General features: G+C 46.8%; 1 long non-coding RNA gene across 1 annotated transcript; it reads left to right on the top strand.

Annotated features, from left to right (window-relative positions):
* The first annotated feature begins 2123 nt into the window (after positions 1-2123).
* LOC133382399 (uncharacterized) lies at positions 2124-6351 on the top strand. The gene is made up of 3 exons (XR_009761945.1): positions 2124-2184; positions 2674-2784; positions 5940-6351. It is a non-coding gene; the product is annotated as an uncharacterized LOC133382399 (long non-coding RNA).
* The last annotated feature ends 2016 nt before the right edge of the window (positions 6352-8367 follow it).

The following is an 8367-nucleotide window of genomic DNA, read 5'->3' as shown; positions in this document are numbered from 1 at the left end:
CTTGCGCCAGCCGAATCCCTGTTTCCACCCCTGAAGGGGCGGCCCCTGGGGCAGCTAGTGCAGGCGTGAGGGCCCCCACATATGGCACATTCATGTCTGAACCTGCACGGGCTCCGACCGCAAAGGCCACGCGAGCTGAACTCCCAGCAAAGCAGGCGGGGTTGAACCCCCTGCCCCGCAGGCCCGCGGGAAGCAGTTGCTGATGCCTGGCGCGCCAAGAGATGGCCGCTGTCCGCCCTATCGCCTGCCATGGGTCTAGAATGCGCCATAAATTGCAGCCACAGGTCAGCCTCCTTCTTGTCCCAGGGGAGGGATGTATCAAAAGCCGCCCTCATACGGAACGCCTGGTCGTAGTCCAGCCATGCCGTCCCTTGAAACTCCGAGTAGCCCCGGTATATGATATCGAGGTATTTGATCAGTACCGAGGCCCTGTGAGGCTGCCTCTGTATTACCACCCCCATGTAGGTAAGGAATGCAGGCAGCCAGTTAGCCCAAGAGCGCTCTACCCGTCGGCGCTTGGGCCTATCGGGCTCTGCATGTTCTCCTTTATCCTTATCCTTCCCAACCGGCTCCCTGTACAGGAGCGAGAATAGGTCCACATACTCTCCCCTCCATATTCTGTCCTTCGTAGCAGGCAGAAGATGAAAACCCAGTGGGGCAGACGTTTCCCCAAAAGGTATGGCCCCCTCTCTGACTGATCCCAGGGGGTCGGATATCTCTGCAGGGGGGTTGGCAGACAGGGCGGGCTGATGTCCTCCTTCCGTCGCCGTCCCAGCAGCGAGGTGCCAGACCTGCTCGCAGGCCTCCCTTAGGGGATGCTGCTGCTGTGGCGTAACCTCCCCCCCGCCGGCGGGGGTCCCTGCCTGCCCATATCCCTCGGTTACCGCTGGTGGGGAAAAGGGCCAGTAGGGGTACCCCCAGGGGGCCCAGCTCCACTGCTGCTGTCCTTGTTGTTGTGGCATGATAGAGGACTCACCCTGTGTGCTTTCCGCCGAAGGTCCTTGTGCGGGCTGCATTGTTGGGGCTGCTTGCAGGGTGGGAGTTGCGCCTGGCTCTATGCTGGGCGTCCTCGCCTCAGCCCTGAGCCCGGCCTCCAGCACATCCAGTCGCGCTAAGATGGAAGCAACAGCCCCTGCATCAGCACTGTTCACTGGCCGCTGTGTTTTCCCCCGAGACCGTTTGGGTGGTGGGTCCTTCTTCTTCCCTGTCACAGGTTGGTCCCGGGGTGCATTAGGGTGGCTTGAGCCATGTTCTAGGGCTTCCAACCTGGCTAATATGGCCGCCCATGGTGGCCCCTCCCCACTCCTTGCCCCCTCCGCCGCTGGGGGTGGGCATCTCCCCCCTGCTCTGGGGGCCTTTCCCTTCCCTTTTGGCCCCCCTTGTCCTTTCTTAGGCATACTAGAGGGAGATAGGGGGCCCCGCTTGCAAAACGACGTGATTACAAAGCGTTGTGAAGGAGCCCGCCTGCTTATTCAATACCCCCACCCGGCACCCAATTATCCTGGAGGGTAGCCTAATTGCCCTGCACGTGGCAAGGATTGATGGTTGGGGTCGTGCCCCACCTACCCCCGCGTTAATTAAAATTAACAATTAAATTTAAAAGTTGCCGGCCAAAGGCCGCCTAGCCTGTGGTCCTCGCCGTGCTGGATCCGATCCTGCGCTGCCGCCTCGTCGTGACTGCCCCAGGATCCTCGCCGCCTAGGCCTTGTTGCCCGCCGCCACTGCCTCCCTGTCTCTCAATGAGGTTGGGGGGGGCTCGCTGCCGCCCAGCCACCCTGGCCACAGGAAGCCTCCGGAGGCCCACGTGCGCCGGCAGAGAAGCCGCCGCCGAAGCTGCTGCTGCCGAAATTGCCACTGAAGGAAGCCGCGCCTTGCCGAAGCTGCTGCTGCCGCGATCGCTGCCAAAGGAACCCCGCCGAAGCTGCCGCCAAAAGGAGCCCGGCCGAAGCTGCCGCTGAAGGAAGCCGCGCCGAGCCGAAGCTGCTGCTGCTGCGGCTGCCCCGATTGCCGCCGAAATTTGAACTGGATGGCGGGAAGCAGGCGGGGCGGCCTTAAATAGCCTTCAGCCGCCCCGCCTCCCTGCCGCGTCACACGACGGCGCGCCAGCGCGCCGTGTGTGCACGCATCCCATCCAAGATGGCGGCCGGGACATCGACAGCGGCCGCAAGCTCGTCCCTCTGCCCGGTAGGTCCCAGGCACGGAACGGGAATGGCAAAATGTATCAGGTTCTAGTTGCTGGTCTTAATGCCCTTACTGGGCAGTGGAAGATTTTTCAGGTAACCTTGTCCAGCCGTTAACTTATAGGAGACAGCAAAAGGGTAGATTGTAACCTGGTTCAGCCATTAACTTTTCACATCCTGCATATCCTGTATCTATGCACACATCAATGCAAACTTAGGGTGACTTTCAGAGGAGATAAAATTGATTAGTCCCTCCACAAATGAAGCTGGTGGGTGGCCAGGGTCTCACTGGCACTGTGCTTTACAGCACACCCAGTTGTCCATTAGGAAAGAGTGTGTCTGTACAAAGGGGGGAAATGGTAGGAGATCCAGGGCCTGCACGTAAAGGGCCCCTGGTCTAGCCCCTTACCAAAGCCCCTGATTTTGTGACTTTTAAAGTAAAGGGTATGTTTGCAGGAACAAACAATAAAACAAAAATGCCTGTCTTCTGCAGTGGATGCCGTAGAATGCAGATACTGTAATTCACAGATGGAACCCCAGTTCTGCAACTCACTTTGGAGGAGATGTGAGGGAGAATTCTGTACACTGAGAGAAACATTTTCAAGTAAGGAATCTTTCCAGTCTGCGTCCCTCCTTTTTCCATTCCTTCTTTTCCTTCTTCCTTTCCAGTCTGCCTTCCTTTTGTAGGCTATGACTAGGCACAGGGCTCCTGAAGTTTCAGTGATAGCAAGAAGACAAGGGGAGCCCAGCTGGGTCAGAGCAAAGGTCCATCTAGTCCTGCACCCCATTTCCACAGCGGCTACAACAAAAACAAGAGCAACAAGGGTAACAGCAATGGACCGCAAAATACCCTCAGATGCCCGACTGTTGTATAGATAAATTAAAATACAGAGTTATATATTAGGGATCTTGCACCAGCGTCTGAACCTTTTAAAAATCCTGACCTGTTTCTAAGTTGCTTGGTGTACCCTCCACTTCAATTTGTGCTCAGATTCTGAGCCATTCTGTGTAAAACAAAGCTTGCATAAAGGTTCCTGCTTCCATGCCATCAAAGGAGCTGGCGGAATGACAGTTTAAAAAACAGAAACAAAACCTAAGATAAAAATAAAATGATAAGAAGCCTCTCCTGACAGCTACCATGATAAAGGCCTCCTCATGTCCTAGACTGCTTTTGGACTCCTAACCCTGAAATGGCACAAAAACAACCAGCCCCAATTTGCCAAAGCTGAATAATGGCAAACTGGGGAAAGCTGTTTCTGTTTGTCACTGGGCGTAGCATAAACCCTGTTTAGAGGTTCAGCTTCAGAGCATGAGGACACAAAGTGTGTAGGCACGGCACGGACAGCATGCAGGCCACACATTGAGCGGGAAGGCCAGAAGGGGGATTAGAAGCCTCCTCACAGTCAGGATCCCTGCTAAGCAAAAATGGTCCTTCAGCACAGATACCAGTTAGCCGAGCTCTCACTCATGGGGATCCTCCATGCCCTCCCTCTAATGCACACTCCTTACGTTGCCATCATGTTTTACTAACTAATAATAAATAAATTCACTACAGATTTTCAGAAGTATAGGGATGGGTGAGAATTTAGAATCAGGTCGCATGTGAAGCTGAATCTATCAAAGTCACACTTTCCGAATCAACATGAGAACCAAAACACAGCTATCCTTCCAAATTTGCACTTATTCAAATTTTGCAATACACTTCGCCAACCAGTTTACAAAAAATACATATGTTAGGAGATAACATACAAACATGCATTATATGACGAGAAATTGCTTGCAAAACTGTGTACATCAATCAAAACTCCCTACAAAAATGTGTTTGTTAGGATAAATTCACAGTAAAATGCTGCAGAATTTTCATGAGGATTTTTTTAAAAAAAATCATAAATTGCTGCATAAATGTGGAGAACTGAATCTATGACTGAAAAAATGAGAAACCGAAAGAACTGAAATGGACAGAGCTTTCCATCTCTAGCGCAGCCTCTGAGTTCATTTGGTAATGTAACCATAGCATTTTTAACAAGGGTGTAGCAGCACAAATTGATATAGCTGCCCTTTCTTCTGCAGGTATTGTGCATTGGTTAGCAAGTGCAAAGTGTCAGCAGCAATGTTATTATTATTTATTTGATTTCTATCCCATCCTTCCTTCCAAACAATTGTTATCAGCAACAATAAAAACAACTGAAGTACTTCCTTATAAAAATAGTAAAAAGTGTTTCATACAATAAAACAATTAAAAGCATAAATAAAGTTATTAAAACTAATTCAAACTTTTTCTTCTTCATTAAATTTATATCGCGCCCTTCCTCCCAGTAGGAGCCCAGGGTGGCAAGCAAAAACATTAAAAACACCCTAAAACATCTTAAAAACAGACTTTAAAATATATTAAAACAAAATATTTGTTAAAAACATATCAAAACAAAACATTTTTAAATAATAAAACCATTTCATATAATAAAAGCATTTCACATCCAATACAGGTATTAGAGAACCCTATATTGAGCCTTTTCTTAAGTATGTGAAATATTGAAGAATGATAGAAAAAATAAGCTTGCTCTGAAATGAATGAATTGGTATGTCATTTGGTATGTTGGTATGTCGCTTTTCTGCAGTAAAGGCGTCCAGTCTTAGGAAAAGCTATTTTGGAATCTGTTTTAGATAATGGTGGTGAAGATTCTTGTTTTTTAAGGATATAAATTTGTTTTAGAGAGCCAGTGTGGCGTAGTGGTTAAGGTGTTGGACTACAACCTGGGAGACCAGGGTTTGAATCCCCACATAGCCATGAAGCTCACTGGGTGACCTTGGGCCAGGCACTGCCTCTCAGCCTCAGAGAGAGGCAATGGTAAACCCCCTCTGAATACCGCTTACCATGAAAACCCTATAGGTCACCATAGGTTGGGATCGGCTTGAAGGCAGTCCACTTCCTTCCAAATTTGTTTTGGCATGTTTCTTCCCTATGTTTTTTATTTTTAATGATTAAATTCTAGTTGTTTTAGCAAAACATTATAAAATTCTGCTTGATGTACATTTTTAAGCTGAGTTGTACAATATATTCTACTTTTATGTGGAGTTTATTTTGCCCTTATTTGCTTATTCTCTTTGTTTTTATTTGATATGGTCTATGGAGTAATACAATCAAATCGTCTTCATTCACTAGTTAACAGTATTTGGCCAAGTCCTGACCTGGGCTGATTCGGGGTGTTCCGGGTGCTGGGTCGGGTTGAGACCCAGATTGCCACAGGTCAGGTTGGGTGGCACAGAGTGATTTGGGGATTTCAGGGGGCAGGGCATCAGGCAGGAAGCAGAGGCAGGAAAACCGTATAAAGGCTGAGACCTACCTGCCTGCCTGCTGCATCTTCCCAGGAAAAGGTAGGATGCTGCCTGACTCTCCTTCCTACCTGACACCAAGCTCCTGAAGCACCACCCTGCTTGACCTTTGCCTCCACTCAACTTTTAAGAGGAGGCCTTCCCTGCAGAGAAGCTGCCTGTGAAGGAGCACCTCGCAGAATTGGATCTCTCATTCCCTCGCTCCTCCTGTCCATATGTTTAATTAGCTTTAAAACAAATTAAACAATAACCCTGCCCTCAAACTAATTCAGGACCAGATCCAGGATGGAGTATGTGGCCCCTTGGTTGGGTTGGGGTGCGTTAGACTGATTCAGGGGGACTAGATTTGGGGCTGAGGTGGACTGGAGGTCTGTGCACAGCCCTAGATAACACTAACACTAAAACAAAGGCTTCCCTTTCTCTTTCCAGCCAAAGATGGTGCATTGATTCAATACCACAAAAGCTGCGGCATTCAGTCCAGGTGCTGGCAATGTGGAGGAGAAAAATTCAGCCAGGATGGAACTCTGCGGGAGGTGTACACATGCTGTGAGACCGACCTATGCTTTTGAGTGTAGGACTGACATAATATTTAGAGAATTCATGTCCTTTATCCATGGTGGAAGTTAGGTCTTCATCCTGCCATTGCAATTTAAATGACAGACGAAAGCCCTCTGCAGGTGTTCTGATGCAGTGTACTATAATCCCATGAGGGAGGCTGGGGGGAGGAAGTGCAAACCCACTGGCTCCACCCCCATCCTCATCCTCATCACCATGAACTGGCTGAGATTTATCAACTTTAGCACTGTCGGAGAGAAGCACAGCAGGGACTGACTTGACTGTATGGGAGTAGTAGATGGAGTGAAAATAAAATAATTTTTAAATAATTAAAAAATGACTCATCCATGCTGAAAATTAATGTGGGTTTTAAGCTGTTTGTGTCTTTAATTTTTTTGTGACATCTGCACATTGTGCTACTCATCAAACTGCTAAATTCGGATTTTGCCAGCCTATGGATAATCCAACAGGGAAAGAAAATCCAATATAAAATTGCGTGTTACCTGACAATGGATGGCTTTCATATAAGGGGAATGCCATCTTGGGGAGAGTGGGAGGAAGCCAGCTGGATTTTCCATACTGACAGTTCTAGCTTCCAATCCATAGCTAGAATCTCACCAACACTCTCCAATCACAGTGCTTAGGGGGAGGGATGCTCTCGCTCCCTTTCACTCTTTGGTAATTTCTCTGAACGTTAGAGTTTGGTAAAACTTGGTGGCATTTCTCCAGCATGACTTAATCTGTTTATTCTTCAGTACTCTACCAGTTGTTGTTATGTGCCTTCAAGTCGATTACAACTTATGGCAACCCTATGAATCAGTGACCTCCAATAGCATCTGTCATGAACCACCCTGTTCAGGTCTTGTAATTTTAGGGGAAAGGAGACCAATGAATGCCACCTTGAGCTCCTTGAAGGAAAGGAAGAATGGATAAAATCATGACACTGATAAATTAAGAATAATAAAAACAAGAATTCTCTCTCCAACCTGGGCTTGAGACCAGGATATAGGTGTACTACATTTATCTACATTATTTACATTTACTGAAAAGTTTTTTTTTTTAAAAAAAACTAACTACTTTCTGAACCAGGAAGAATGGTAGGGTGGGGTAAAGGTCTAAAGGTCAATGATGACATTTCAACAGGACATTGTGCATCAGAGTCACCCTCAATTTACATAGGGTACCACAGCATTTGATTGTCCTGATGCACAACCTATACTCTGCACAAGAGGCTACTGTAAGGACAGAATATGGAGAAACCGATTGGTTCCCAATAGGAAAAGGTATGAGATGGGGTGTATTTTATCAGTCTATTTTGTTTAATTTATATGCAGAACATATCATATGGAAAGTGGAATTGGACCAAGATGAAGGAGGTGTGAAAATTGGAGGGAGTAATATCAATAAGATATGCAGACAATACCATACTACCAGCAGAAATCAGTAATGATTTGAAACAAATGCTAATGAAAGTTAAAGAGGAAAGCACAAAAGAAGGACTACAGCTGAATGTCAAAAAGACTAAAGTAATGACAACAGAAGATTTATGTAACTTTAAAGTTGACAACCAGGACTTTGAACTTGTCAAGGATTATCAATGCCTTGGCACAGTCATTCACCAAAATGGAGACAATAGTCAGGAAATCAGAAGGCAGCTAGGACTCGGGAGGGCAGCTATGAGAGAACCAGAAAAGGTCCTCAAATGCAAAGATGTATCACTGAACACTAAAGTCAGGATCATTTAGACCATGGTATTACCGATCTCTATGTATGGATGTGAAAGTTGGACAGTGAAAAAAGCAAATAAGAGAAAAATCAACTCATTTGAAATGTGGTGTTGGAGGAGAGCTTTGCAGATACCATGGACTACGAAAAAGACAAATAATTGAGTGTTAGAACAAATTAAACCAGAACTATCACTAGAAGCTAAAATGATGAAACGGAGGTTATCATACTTTGGACACATAAAGAGAAGACATGATTCACTAGAAAAGACAATAATGCTGGGAAATGATGGATTGATTCCATAAAGGCAGCCACAGACCTGAATTTACAAGATCTGAACAGGATGGTTCATGACAGATGCTATTGGAGGTTACTGATTCATAGGGTTGCCATAAGTCGTAATCGACTTGAAGGCACATAACAATGTTTGAGATTTAGTCACTGTAAATAAAAAAACAAACAGATCTGCATGGCAATGATTTGTTAGTGATCCCTGTCAAAGAATTGTCCCCCTGGGGTCCCTTCTCCTTAGTTCCCCAAGGGGGGGGTCCTTTGCTTCTGAGAACAGTCCCAACTC

The sequence above is a fragment of the Rhineura floridana genome, chromosome 3 (assembly GCF_030035675.1).
Source record: "Rhineura floridana isolate rRhiFlo1 chromosome 3, rRhiFlo1.hap2, whole genome shotgun sequence".
NCBI classification, from domain to species: Eukaryota; Metazoa; Chordata; class Lepidosauria; order Squamata; family Rhineuridae; genus Rhineura; species Rhineura floridana.
The sequence above is the reverse complement of the archived record's forward strand: the minus strand, read 5'-3'. Positions and strand labels throughout refer to the sequence as shown.